Below are 15,838 nucleotides of genomic sequence, written 5' to 3' on the forward strand. Positions count from 1 at the left end.
TATTAGCTATTTTAGTCCACAAACTCTCAGCTTCAAGTGGTACTAATTCTTCATGCAAATCAGTAATATTTTTGATATAGACCTTTAGGTCTCTGCTTTCATCTGGAATGTAAGTGCAACAATGTTGAACTTTCAGCATTCCACAGACTCCACCCTCCTTGGCCAATAGAATATCAAGCGCAAGTCGATTTTGCATAGACATGGCACGTACGGCACTTAATTCCGTATTCACCAAAAGAAACCCTCCAGCGGTATTTGTCGATAAGCGATCAACCACTGTAGACAGCTTCCGAATTCCATAAGCATTCAAAGAAATTCCCACTGCTGGAATCAAAACCCCAAAAATATCACCCACTATTTCAGACCAAGTTTCTCTCTTAAAACGCATTAGTAAGTTAACATCTTCTACATCTGTTACTTTATCTATATGAAAAATCTTTGGAAAAACTAGGCCCACATAACACGTGCCATACCAATGGTCAGGCAACTTGTAATAAGCCTTATTCCCACAAACATAATATACTCCTGGAAAAATCGTATCTTCTCCACCTCTGAAACCCCAACCTGTTGCAATGAAGTATGCATCATGGCACTCACTAGTCCCAACAAAATATGTATCATATTGGGATTTCCTTCTTGTAATACAAAGTTTACCCTTCTGTGGTGCATCTAGAGCTAAAGTTGGACTAGCCCCATTCTTCAACTCTTTTCCCATCTCAATGTCCCAAATTGTCTCACTCACTTTATATTTCCCTGCTTTCTCATGCATGTTCAATCTCCTTTCTTCTACCATATCCAGGAAAGCTTTCTCCTCTCCTTTCAAACTGCAAGTTAAATTATTCTTAAAAATGTAATCTAATGTTAATCCTTTTTCCTCAATAAAAATCTCACCAAAAGTGTTAGCTTCTTTAGCTGGATTCAGCTCTTTGTTCATTGGCAAGTGCCCCAAAATACTATCTCTGTTAGACATCTTATAATCTACTTTCCCTAACAAATAAAAAACACTACTTAAAATACTACAGGAAATACCATATGTAGCTGGTAAATGATGAAAAGTAACACCCTCTGAAACAGATGCAGGTAATTGCATACAGACGTAGCAATCCCTTACTTCCATTGTCTTCACATATTCATATAACAGCTTCGAAAAAACATTACTAGAAAAATTATTAATTGATCTATCTTTGTGTATGTAAGCATTACTAATTCTAATTGGAACTACTTTTTGTGAATTCTTTTCTACATTTGTCACATTCTCTGTATACATCTCAAACTCTACTTTAAAAGTAACTAATAAAACTAAAACACCCCATAGAAGCATTAATAATCCAGTACAGCAGCAGCACATCCTACACCACCTCTTAAGGAAGGCACATCTATTTCTATTATCCTCTATGTTAGCCATATTAGTTTAGCCTCTACTACTCCACTACTGTTTGATCTTTTCAATTTCAATCCTCAGCAATTCTTCAGCTTTCAGTTTATCCAAATGATCTCTTCGTTCACTTGATCCAAGTGAATCCTTCTTTCACTCAGTTTGGATACTTGTCATTCTTCACTTCAATTTCTTCAACATCAAATTGTATCAGATCTCCAACATCAAAATCCTCAATACTCGACTCTTCTCCAATGTCAGTCAAGAGTACTTTCAGAATTTCACCAGTATCTTCCTCAACCACTTCTCTCAAGACCACTTCCGGATTATCTCGAGTCACTGCTTCTTCTTTTCCTCCTTCAGACAGTGCCACATAAGACCATTCCGGTGATCTGTACTTTTGGTTGGGTTTTCTTACTCTTTTTATTTCCACTGGTTCGTTTGACTCCTTTGATTCTTCTCCTTCAGCTTTTGAACTTTGACTCGAAACTTCATTCACTTGTTCAGCTTTCAATGTATTTGCTCTTATTATTTTGTATCTCAGCCTCTTAACTCTGTTGTTAGGCCAACGGTCTCCTCTTAACACCTTTTTCGGCTTTATTTCTTTATTACTTCTTTCTCCGATCCAAGTTCTCTTTCTCAGAACTCGACCCTCTGTTTGTTCATCCTCATCATCTGTTTCAAGTGCCTCTTGTTTCCGTTTTCCAGCAGCTTTCTTCTTCTCCACAGATTTTTTCACCACTGTTTGAGACTTCCCTACTCCTGTCCCTCCTCGGGTCTCCGACACGCAATTTTCTTGCTGTCTACTTGTCCCTTCACCTGGCTCATCAAGAATGTTCCCTACACCTCCTCGGGGGTCTTCCGCAATCTGTCCCTCTCTATCTTTTTCTGACCCTACTTCTTCAAGTATAATCTCAAGTGGTTCTTCAATCTCCTCCTCTTCTGATTCAGGAGTAGTCTCTGTGTGATTTCTCTTTTCTTTTCTTTTTCCTTCACTGCTGTTTGAAACTTCAGGCTCTCTTACAGAATTTGATCTCCTTTCTGATACTCGCAGTGGTTCATTCGAAGCTCTTCCTACTTCTTTCCCCACTGATTCTGTATCTTCATCATCACTGGAATCTGACTCTTCAAAATACTCTTTACCAGTCCCTTCTTTCGGGTTTGGAACTCTCAGAGTATGACTTGCATGTACCCAGTGCTTCACTCCAGCACACTTTACTGCAGTCGTCGTAGTCAGAATAACTTGTCTTGGCCTTCCCCACCTTGGAATCAAGCAATTTCTTCTTCTGTGAACTTTTATCCTCACCCAGTCTCCTGGACTCAGATCATGGGCTTGCTTCTTCTCAAGTGTGGTAGCTTCTTCTCCAACCTGGTGAAACACAGAATGAACTGCGTCAGCCAGGCCTTTACAGTAATCCAAAATCATGTCATCAGTTATTGTCACCAACTTATTGACAGGCACGAATGCATGGCGCATAGCACGTCCCATGATTATCTCGTGCGGACTCAAACCAGTAGTTCTATCTGGAGTAGATCTCATAGTCATCAGAACTAGAGGCAAAACATCTGGCCATTTCATGCCAGTGGCTAAGCACATTTTTCCAATCCTATTCTTGATTGTGCCATTAATCTGTTCAACCACACCAGAAGCCTCTGGTCGGTACGCACAATGTAGCTTCTGCTGTATTTTCAATGCTTCACAAATCAAACCCATAAGTTCATTTTGAAAATGTCCACCTCTATCAGACTCAACTGTTACTGGAAACCCGTACCTAGGAATCAACTCCCTTAACAGTAACTTTGCCACTGTTAATCCATCATTTCTTCTAGTCGGGTAAGCTTCCACCCACCTTGAAAACAAACAGACTACCACTAGAACATACCTCAGTCTGTTTACTTGGGGCATCTCAATGAAATCAATCTGCATTCTTGTAAAAGGACCTCCTTCTCTGCCTATTGTTCCCAGACTCACCACTGTTTTTTTCCCAGTGTTAAATTGCTGACAAACTAAACACCTCTGACAGATGCTTTCTGCAATTGTCCTGAACTTTGCATTGTACCAGGTCTGCTTGAATGACCTAACCATCGCGTCCCTCCCCAAATGTCCCTGGCCATGATACATCCTTGCCATTGACGACAAGATGGAGTTCGGCATCACTGGTCTGCCATCTCTGTAGACCCAAACATGGTCTGTTTCTCTTGGAGCACATCCTGCCTTAATCCAATCTTTTTTCTCTTCCTCTCCTGCCTCATCTTGCAACTGTTTCACTTCATCCCAGGTCTCTAGGACATTAGTAAACATCACAGAGAGAAAAGACATTTCCCCTTCTCTGTCCCTGTTGATGGACTGATTCGTCTTGGCACAGTATTGCGCAACATCGTTGGCATATCTGTTTCCAACCGTTATAAAATCCTCCCCTGGACCATGGGCAGCACATTTTACAACTGCTAACTCCTTAGGCAGCTGTATCGCCTCAAGCAATTTACCAATCATTTCAGCATTCTTTATTGGAGTTCCACTCGATGTCAAGAAACCTCTTTGTAACCAAAGTTGGCCAAAATCATGCACCACTCCAAATCCATACTGACTATCAGTCAACACAGTCGTCCTCAAATCTTTCCCAATTTCGCAAGCTTTTGTCAATGCTATCAATTCAGCAACTTGCGCAGATTTCACCCCTCTCAATGGTGATGCTTCCATGACCTCTGAAACTTTGCATACCGCATATGCTGCACATAGCACACCATCATCATTTCTCAGACATGATCCATCCACAAACAACACATGATCACTCTCATTCAAGGGAAGATCCCTTATGTCTGGTCTTGGTTTTGTACAGTACTCAAGCACATCCAAACAGTCATGATCATCTTCCATTTTCACACCCACATTTTCAATATCCGGCAAAAGCGTCGCTGGATTCACATTTACACATCTCTCAAGAGTCACATTTGATGCTCCCAGAATCACTTTTTCATATTTGGTCAATCGACTATGTGACATGTACTGAGTTCTGCTTCTTGTCAAAAGAATTGCCACATTGTGAGGTACGAATACCCTTACAGGATATCCCATTATGATTCCTTCACTTTGTTCCAGACTCCTGCATGTTGCAGCCACAGATTTCAGACACCCTGGTAAACCCACAGCTACAGGGTCAAGTGTCGATGAGAAGTACGCAATAGGCCTTCTCAGTAATCCATGTTTCTGAATTAACACTGAAAGTGCACATCCATTTCTCTCACTGCAGTACAGCTCAAATTCTTTCTCATAGTCAGGCATACCCAAAGCTGGAGCCTCACACATTTTACTTTTGAGTTCTTCAAATGCTGCCATTTGTTCTGCATCCAGATCCAATGGATCTGTCATTTCACTTTTTGTCAGTTTAATCAGTGGCTTTGCTATCAGGGAAAAATTAATTATCCACTGACGACAATAACCTACCATACCCAGGAACATTCTCACTTCTCTCTGGGTCTTTGGAGCTTTCATTTCTCTGATTATTCTGATCCTGTCAATAGTCACTTTTCTCAGACCCTTTTCAATATTGTGTCCAAGATAATGAACCTCTTTCTTGCAAAATTGCAATTTGGCTGGAGATACCTTTAACCCTCCATCTGCCAGATGATTCAGTAAAGCTATGGTATCTACTTCACAAGCTTCACGTGTCTTTGATGCCACCAGTAAGTCATCAATGTATTGCACTAACACTGAGCTCTCGGGCATGATCAAACTTTCCAACGATTTCTTCAATAACTGATTGAATATCGAAGGACTCTCCGTATACCCCTGTGGGATTCGACACCATGCTAAGATACGCTGGCCAAACCTAAATGCAAAAATCGGCTGGCTATCATGATGCAATGGAATTGAAAAGAACGCATGACACAAATCAATCACTGTATACCACTCAGCATCATGTGGAATTTGATACAGGATCACTGATGGATTTGGCACAATAGGACAACATGCCACCACAATTTGATTAACTTTTCTCAAATCCTGTACGATCCTAAATTTCCCATTGGGCTTTTTTAGTCCCATTATCGGTGAATTACACGGACTACTCAGTAGTTCTCTCAGGACTCCTTGCTGAATCATTTTCTCAATTATAGGAGTTATCCCTTCAATTATTTCTGGTGTCATTTTGTATTGAGGAATGTTAGGATATGTGATTCCCTCTTTTACTGCAATTTTCACTGGATCTACATTATTCATCAATCCCACATCCTCTCCAGTAAAATCCCAAACTGTCCTTTTCACTGTGTCTCTCAGCTCTTGAGGCAAATCCTCCGGATTAAACACAGCAAATGCACCAATTAACTCACTCTCTCTATTTTCTAGAGTCACTCGGTACAAAGCATCTTCATCTGGTGTCTCAAAGGCTATACCATCCGGTGTACAAAAAATTGTGCAGTTCATCTTACACAACAAGTCCCTACCCAGTAGGTTCACTGGACTCGTGTCACAGACAATGAATCTATGCATGTCTGAAAATTTCCCTATCTGTACTCTTACCGGTTCAGTAAGACATGTTTTGATTTGTGTATTGGCTACACCAACTACTTGGATTGCTTCATCCGAGAGAGGAAGATTTCTAACATCTGTTGACCTGACAGTTGATCTTGTCGCACCTGTGTCTACCAAAAAAGTAACACTCTCTTCATTTATTTTCCCATCCACAAATGGTCCTGCCTGGTCTATTTCTAGAGTTGCACCAAGTATGCACTCTTCTTCCTCTCCTCGGCACCGTCAATAATCACCCTCAGACTCACTCCCTTCACTCTTTAACAAGTACTGCTGTACTTTGTTAGAACGTCTTGGTTTGTTTACCTGCTCATCATTGTAGAATCCTGAATCCTGATTATACTTTTGTAACCCTCTATTCTGCGGTAAGGGCGGTTTTGGCTCTTGATTCTGCTGTCTCACAACTTTCTGTTGTTGCTGTTGTTGATTATTTCCTTCGTTCTGGTTCTGCACCTGTTGATTTAAAGGTTTACTCTCATTACTCACTAATGGTGGATTAGGACACTCTGATCTCCAATGCCCCAATTGGCCACAGTTGTGACAAGGGAACTTTTTCTTCGCTTCCTCAAGACTTCCTTTTCCTTTTCCTGCATATCTAGGTCTATTCCCTACATTATTTCCTGGATTATTCGCTTGTTCCACTAACTGTGCTTCCTGTCTCTCCGCAACTTTCACTTGTGCCCACATTGCTTTCTCTTTCAGCTTTCTTTGTTTTGCTTCAATTTCATCACTAAAGTATTTTGCATGTCTCAGGATCTCATCTACTTTCTTACTCTGCCAATCCACTGTGTGCTCACGAATTCTCTCACCAATGTCAGGTCTTAGACCATATACAAATCTGTATACAAAGTGACTCAAATCTTTGTCACCCAGGTGTTCATCTCCACTGAATTGTTTAAATGCCAGTATCAGCCTCTCGTAAAAAGCATGAACTGATTCTTTCGCTTCCTGTTGTGTTCGATCTATCTTTACCCAGTCTGTCTCTTTTGCAGGTACTTTACTCATCAGGTATACCATCACCTGATCATACTTCCTCATTACCTCTGGATCTGGTGCCCCTGTTCTTGGGTCTCTTGGATATTCCTCAGTAGGCCAACTCACAACTATTTTACACTCAGTCCACAAGTCTGCTGGAACAATTATATCAAACAGACTATTCAGGTCAACCCACAGCACTTTTGACAATTTCACAAACCTATCTACCTGCCTATACCACTCGACGGGCTTTTCTCTCAATCGAGGGAAATCATTCGTAAATGATAAAATATCTTGTCTAGTCCATGGAACATGTACATATCCTCCTCCAGGTATTTCTCTCATGGGATAATTATCCACTGGTTTCTCCTTTTCTCTCACTGGAAATGCTGAATAAGTTGTTCTATCTTCAGTCTCATCTCTTTTCTTATACCACCTATCCTTCCACTTTTCAACATCACCCCATCTTCGCAATAATGCTACCATTTCTTTAATCTGTCCTGTTCTACCAGTAGCATTCAAATTTTCAATATCTTTTTCAGTAAAATCCATCCTGTAAGTTCTCTGTAAAGCTTTCACTTTATCAATGTCAACTCCCTGTTCATTTGCTATTGCTCTTAGCCTGTCATGTGTATTCCTTGCTCTCCAGGTAACACTCTTGCACATAAACATTAGTTCACCATCATGATGACTCTTCAGAATCTCTGTTGGAACTGTCCCTGTAACAAGCTCTTCTAGTTCTACACGTAACTTAGCTACGTCAATTACTTGTGAATCTTTATCCTTTTTCTGTAGAACCTTCATCCAATCATTCAAATCATCAACTGTTATTTCAGCAGTTTTTCTCACTGGAACCACTCTCTTTTGCGGTTCTAAAATTGGCATCCCTGAACAACTAGCTTCACTAGCATCCAATATTTCACTACATGTGTCATGTCTTGATTGTCTCAGGTCATTTCTTTCTGCTCTTTTGCCTGAATCTCCTGAAGGACCAACTGAATTTGTCAGATTATTCCCAACATATGGAATCACCAGTCCATTCTCACCTACTCTCTGTTTGTCAAACACAGGCATAACTGGACCTATTGTTACAGGCACCGTAACAGCTTCTAGATTCTTCGTTAACTCCCTAATCTTCTCAGTCAACTCTGTTGTAGTTCTGGCTAATTGTCTGGCATTCTTATCAAGGTAATGATCACTCCTTACCTCAGGCGTTTCATTTTCTGTCTCACTAACACAAACTGTATCCCTTATCGGAGAAACAACTGGTGTACTTTTGTCCGGTTCTGGTCTATATGGAGGTGGTCTTTTGTAAATCATGTCATTTAAGACCTCATCCTCATACTCATTAACTCCATATTTTCTCATTTCTGACTCAGGAACCCTTTCTGCTCCTCCTTCAACTGTTCTCATCGGATATAATCCCTCTGACATACTAGCATCTCGCCACCTTTTCATTCGATCATGATGAGTCTCACGATCATGTCTCCTCCCAAACATGTACCTATAATACCCTCCTGATCTTTGTTTCTCTCTCTCATGCACTTCTTCTTCCCATTCCACTAAAGCCTCGAACTGTGTAGGTCTCGGCTTCGGGTCAAGACATAGCATCTTTTCCCGTAAATTTCTCAACACGGCCAGATTAAATGAACCATGTTCTGGAAATGCTAGAACACCATCTTCTTTAGTATACCTAACCCAATTCTCCAACCATATACAAGTATGAAACCCATGTCTCGCAGCCATGAAGGATGCAGGTGTTTTCGGTGGAGGTAACAACTCACCCTCTCTTGTTTTAACATCTTTATCCTTGCTAAACCACTTTTTAACTTTACCAAAAAATTTTTTTTCTTCTTCTCTTCTTGATAATACATTTTAGCGTTTACAAAGAACTCTCTACTCTTTCCGTATTATAAATATACAATACGAATTTTCCACCAATTGCAGCGCGACTCACACTAACGCACCAATCCTGGAACGTCTACGTCACTAAATAGCTCTTCCAATCCTTGCGCGGCTCACACTAACGCACCAATCCTATCGCAAGCACTATTCTGATCTGCCACCCAATCAGAGTGCGGTCTTTCTGACGTCAACAGTCGCTGCAGTTTGTCTCTTGTCTTCTGTCACTCGTATACCCCTCCTTTACAAAATCTTTTCAGTAGACTTCGTGTCAAAATTTCTACAAAATCTTATTAGTTACAACATAAAAACATCTCCATTGTCTGCTTCGCTAACCACAGAATAGTAAAAGAGAGTCTATTTCATAAGAAACCTTTCATTGACACAGTAGCACTTCTTCTACTCTGCCCTACTAACATACATTCATTAACTGTTTCCTCTAGGACTTGTCCAAAGAATCTTACAATCAACTAAATGTACAAACATTCACGCACATTCATACAAAGAAAATATAATACATACGCACAGAATCCTGCTTCCCGAGAACAGACAATCTGCTCCACTACAGAATTATAACACACATTAACTAAGCAAGCTTTCTTTGCCCAGTTCTTCAAATAAGCTCAGAGAATACCCATTACTCCTCCCGCGATAAGCTTTAACGGAAATCTTTACAGATCCCTGGGACTTAAGACCAGAGTTTCACAGATAACCTTCACTATCATTCACACTCCTTATATACCAGAAATATCTAATAGTAACATACGACGATGTCACTGATTCCGAACCCAGACAATGTGACGCGCAACTTCAATTGTCACACGTTATTCCTTACAATTCCGTCTTTCCCGAGAGCAGCTTTTACTTCCCTCTGCCCTACTACGGAACTGCTACAGCAGCTTCCAAGTTCCAGAAGCACTACATATAACTTAACATTAGGACTCCAACATATAGTATTAGTACATATACCAACATGAACCAATAATCAATAATCAATAAAAACAATCTTATCTAAGTCAAGTCAATCATCAAAAACCATCAATCTCTGCTACCAGGAAATTGATAGAGATCAGGGTGTGTATAATATTCCCACTACCACGGATAAAGTAATCTCACAGTTACACGCACATGCATACATCATACGCTAGGGCCCATTTCACTAACATACGCTCAAATATTCTACCAGCAATAAACCTGTGGAAGAAAAACACTCCTGAACACCCTGCATCTATATCGAGGTCGATAAGACCTGGTTTTTGTGACTGTCCCTAAGCATAGTCTATACAATATATACAACAATAATCAATAACGCAAACCCAATAATTGACAAAAATGAATATCCAACACCATGTTTAAAATTATATTGCTTTATCTAAAATTAGTCAAAGAAATTCAATCAGAGTAAATCATTTCTCATAGTTACCTATTCTAGCTAAATGTCAGAACGGGTCAGGACAAGTCTCTCGGTAAATGTCTCTCAAGACGAAGTCCCTTCAGCATCAATCCTCAGCAACGCAGGTTCAATACGCGGCAAAGGTAAAATGGCAAGTGGCAAAAAGACCCTCTCTAGGCTAACATCTTATAATATTCTGAACAATAGAAAGATACATTGGGAACATAGAAAAAATCATAATGTACGCCGGACTTGCTGAGCAGAGCGAGAAGGAAAGGATGTAACATTGCAACATTTGTGAACCTCCGCTCAGGAAAACTACACATAGCGAAAACTACGGAACAGGAACCAAGAAAATAAACATGTAACACAGTTATCCTGCTTCTCCTCGGCCATCGAGCCATAGTTCAGAGCTTCTCTCTAAGGCTCCTTTGTTTCCCAAGGCGGCCAAGGACACTTTCACTTCTCTTGGAGAACTCCCAAAAACTGCTGCCGTCCTCATGGAAAGTTTTTCGACAAGGACCATGGTCTGTTAGCTTCAGGACCATTTCCAGCAGGGGTCTCCCTCGTCTCAGCTTTCAAATTACAATCACAGTCAGGCTCACTTTATTCAGCCTTCTCTCTCAGGCCAACATAGGCCTTAATAGACCATCTTAATTAAAAGAGACAAAAACAACGTTACTATAGCATAGTGATTAAACAGTGTTAACCCCACTAATACCCTTATGTGTATGCATTTATCTAGCACTTGCAACATGGAAAAGCATTAATTCAAAAGCGTTTTGTGCTCAAAAATAAACAGCACATAGCAACGTTTAAACATGAAAACATGCACGTTAATTTTAGTCAGCACATTTATGCACACTCACGTGTAACTCTCTCTTCTCTTGTTAGGACAAACGGATTGATTAATATAAACACACTTGCACAAGACAAATAATTAATTATTAATTATTAATAAATTAGTACAACGAATAGACATGCCAGAGCTTCAAAAGCCCCAGAATTTTCAAACTGAAAACTCTGCTCCAGCACCACCATTGTAGGTTGGGCCACTACCAAATGATACAGCTGCTGTGTTTTTTTGGCCTGGGTGGCCATGGTGACAGTCTCTTACACTGAACCCTATAGGACATGTACAACATACTGATTTGGGCTGCATGCTCTACTGTGCTCCGGGGCATCATTGGCTTACTGAGGAATCTGGTTCAAGTCCAAGAATTACTACTTGCATTGCCTCCTACACACCTGGGGTGCTTATTGGATGCACTTGTGGACAAAGAACGGTGTGGCATAAGAAGATTCCAAGGGCCCAACAATACACCTGACATGGCATGAGCACAGGGCGGAAGAAAGACCACTCCATCAACGAGAAGCTTGTGAAGACTATCTAAGGCAAGCAAGAGGGGGTGCAGAAAGATGCACCCTAGTATAGAGGAGGACGCAACACGTTCATGAGAGGGAGGACTTTGTGAGATGCCCTTCACCACTTCAATGGACACCGAAACAATTTTGTCACCCTGCAGACTGATATGAAGCACAAACTGCAAGATATCTAAACAGACATCAATGCCCTGGTAACATGGTGTTCTCCCTGGAAAACAGCAAGGACAACATAGGAGGGACAAGAATTCCTCATTCAGGAAATCTTCGTGATGCTTGACCAAAACATTGTCCTTTGAGGAAAGCTAGAAAATCTCAAAAATCGCTCATGAGCAAACAACATAAGAATCCATTAAGTACTTTGATGGGTGAAAGTCCAACGCCATTGAGGAATAGGCATAGAAGCTGTTTAGATCCATACTGGGTCCTAGCAGGCCTGGTCCTATGGAGCTGGGCAGAATACAGAGAACCGTGCTTCTCACAGGCTAAACAATATGTAAGCAACATCTTCACCCAAGTCCACTGCTTCTAGGTTAAAGATGAGACGATGGCATTTGTAAGGGGGGGAGGAGACATCATGTTTGAGGGCCATAAGATCCAGCTATATCAAGATTTATCAGCAGTACCATCACAAAAACGAAAATCCTTTCACCAGGTCACAGCGAAATAAATAAAATATAGATGGGGTCACCCACTCAGACTGATTTTTACTTGTTAAGACCAGCGGCAAAAACTACAATCCCTGAAGAAAGCAAGGGACCCCCTTCGATAAGATTCAGATGCGGAACACAAGACCCACCAATTGACCCAGAGTTGACCCCCCAAGATCACAGGGAGAGTGATCAACAGTGATGGCAAGAACCTGACAAAGCAAGAAGCCTGAAGTAGATGATACAGCTAAAGAGAAGTGTGAGATCATTGTTCATGCATGTGAAGAAGGTGGCCAAGAAGAACCCAAGATGAAATGCACTCTCTGAAGAGGAGCAGTGACTGAGGGCCTTAAGGGGGTCAAACGTATAAGCTGAGAAGTGCCTAATCATCTGGGTTGCGAGGTCTCACAGGTGTGGTATAGAGTGGTGGGGCAGTTTTGTTGTTAGCACCCTGAGTAAATGAGACTTACTCAAGATGGTGAGACTGAGAAGAGAAGTAAAGGGCAAACACTCTAATCAAGAGGCAGCCTTGTTAGTTACGTTGATGTTTTTCCATAGTAAGGGGAGTTTTTGGGGGTTATGGGTACAAACTATTGCCTTGGGAATATGGAGTGCAAAACCCATGCTACACAAGATGGCAACAACATAGATGGGAGACAAGGCGCCACAGCGGGGAGCATTAGGTAAAGGGTTTAAACATCCCTAGCTGGTGGTGCTGTTTCTGTTGAAGGAATTGAGGGCTGATATGTTACAGGAGCCCCACCTACTGAAACAGGTGAAGGGTGGGCTTAGGGATAGGTCCATGTTGAGGGTCTGCAACTCCGGTACTATCACAACAGCGACACGAGAAAGGATAACTCTGATGGGAATAAGTCATTTGGTGAGAGCAACATTCTTCCACATATGGCTTTACATCTTTTTCTCACGACCACTGAGCTAATTACATTTTAAATCACTTCTTGGTCACTCCTTCTCAAAATGTAATCTCTTTTTAAATAGGATGTATAGCTTTACAAGGCGACCCACCAGTTTCAATGGAGATTAGGGCCCAGATTTATGAATCCTCTGAGTTACCATTGCATCACGGAACGTCGCGCAGGCAACACCAGGGCTTCAGCGAGATTTGCATGACTTTGTAAACCTGGAGTAACGCAAGGCAGCGCAAGATGCTGTCGTGCGTTACTCTGCCCGGGGAATATGTTTATTTTTTCTAGCTTTTTTCCTCTGTCTACGTGCACACGTAAAAAGAGGAAAACACCTCAGAGGGTTGTTTTGTGCAGGAAGACGCCCCCTCCTGTGCAAAAACAATCCTGGCTGTAATACAACCACCCTTGCACTAAGGGTGCCTGCTTTGGCACTAGGCTACACTCAGGGCATCAGCGCAGGGAGAGGGCAGGAGTAAGCCCTATCTTCCCTGTCACGCAACGCAGTGCAGCAAGTTGTCTTGCTGCATTGTGTGGCTTATTAGTAAATTTGCCCCCAGGTTCATTGCGACACCTAGGAAGGGAATCAATTAAGACTCAGGAAGGGTCTGCTTTAGGGCTCTCAGATTAGTAATCAGTGGAAGAAACCAGTAGCATGTACTCACCTCTAAGCAGTACATTTACTTTTTTACTTTATCACCCTGTTAACATTTTGGTAGTTGTATACTTCCTTCATGAGCATTTTCACAGAAACACAATTGAAACTGGAATGTGTCACCAGTGCTCTGGACACTCTACAAAGAGGTCAAGGATTGGATGAGCATGTATTCTGTACACTTGTCTAACCCACTGACTCTCACACTGAGAACCTTGCACTGCTTTCAGCCTCAATTCCACAGCCCTCAATCATGGCATGTTATGAACACCAGTAAGAGTAATATGCTACACAAACAAAAGGTAAAACAATAAATATATAAGAGTTTTCCTTGTTAAATGCCTATAGGAACAGTATTTTTAGTCCATTTGTCACAGAAATAGTGCTAAAAATGTCACCCATATGCACCAGTTTAAAAAAAAGAAAATCTCAGAGGAATAACCCCCAACCCCCAAACCCCCTGAGAAATTATTAGGTCTTACGCCCACCACTTTCACATTTCACCAGCCTCCACTGGAAATGCCACAAGTTATAGTTGCTTGAAATACCTATAACTGTTAAAAAATGTTATGTTTTAACTGACATTTTCACCTAACTATAACGTCACTTTAAGCTATGTTTATTTCAGTGAATTTCTGAGGTGTTTTAAATCCAAAGTAAGATATAATTACCATACCTAACCATAATGACACTTTAACCGTTGGTTTTTCCAGTGATTTTTTTTTTAAATGTAAAGTAATATTTTGTCATCATAAGTAAGGCCAACCCCCCACCCCCATACTGCACATGGCTGAGGTGTGTGGCATGGGTTTGGCCACAGGGTCTGTGGTACTCCTGCTATAGTCCATGTGGGCGTGCTGGCACCCATGATACTCCTGCAGGATTGCGGAAACCCCCAAAATATTGTTTGATATATTTTGCCCCGGGGGCGGGGGACCAGTGCAAACATGGCTCAGACAATCATCAACTAGGTGACCTCAATGTTTGTTAGATGTGATGTTACTAAAATAATGGTGATAGGTTGATGTTATTCTATTGCAAAACATTTATCAATGAAATGAGCTCATAGATTTGAAACCTGTGCCATCTAAATAAAAGGTAAGTAACCATGCAAATGGGAGCCTAACTTTATGAGTAATCAATTTGCCACTATTCACCCAGCAAAGTTGAAAACTGGTTTCGTCTTCATGTCATGCATATGTTTGGGGTCTTGGTAGTGAAAAGATTAGCAGCATTCGTTTACATTAAATATTGTGTTTACTTCTCAGTAGCCTTCATCACGGTGAGCCTTGCTCTTCCTCGCCATAGTCCTTACCTCACACGGGTGAGTCGTTCCAGGAAACTAGGTAAACATGATGGCTTTTTAACAGTAACAAACCAGTTTATCCTCTCGCTCTTACCATGAAGACACCTATACCCGACCTTTCACCCCCAAGGTCCTGTTTGTAACACCCTAGGAGTAGCTCATCTGAAATACACCGATTGTAAAGGAAGAAGGGGGGGGGGAATCTAGGACTGTGACGATGAAGAGTGTGTATTCAATTAATGGTAAGTAATAAAAGTATTACTATTTTGTTCCTCTTCATTGCACTTTTAATTATGGGGATAGACCAAGTATTACTAAGTCTTTGACCGACCGTCCTTGGCATCAGGCACAAATGAAGCACATCTCATGAGGCAAGCCTGAGTAGGCCAATCTATAATAAACCATCAAACCAATGTATGTAAAAGACTAACAATGCAAGCTGATATAGGGGGTCATGAAACTGTCCACCCACAGCTTGACAGTGTTAACATTCGGTGAAAAAGAACACGACATCAAGGGCCAAACAATAACTGTATTTGCACAAAGGCACATCAACGGGCACATAAAAAGGGCTAAGTGAACAATTCTGTGAGTCGGAACTGAAGCGTTGTGAATCAGTTATGCCTAACGGCATTCTATATATTTAAAAATACATAAATTGATTTCCTTCACCAGGAGAACCGTTTTTTAAACTTATTTCGAAAAAGTTGAGATATGTGCACAAGCCACGATTCAGACACATAAACCG

The sequence above is a fragment of the Triturus cristatus genome, chromosome 5_1 (assembly GCF_964204655.1).
Source record: "Triturus cristatus chromosome 5_1, aTriCri1.1, whole genome shotgun sequence".
NCBI lineage: Eukaryota > Metazoa > Chordata > Amphibia > Caudata > Salamandridae > Triturus > Triturus cristatus.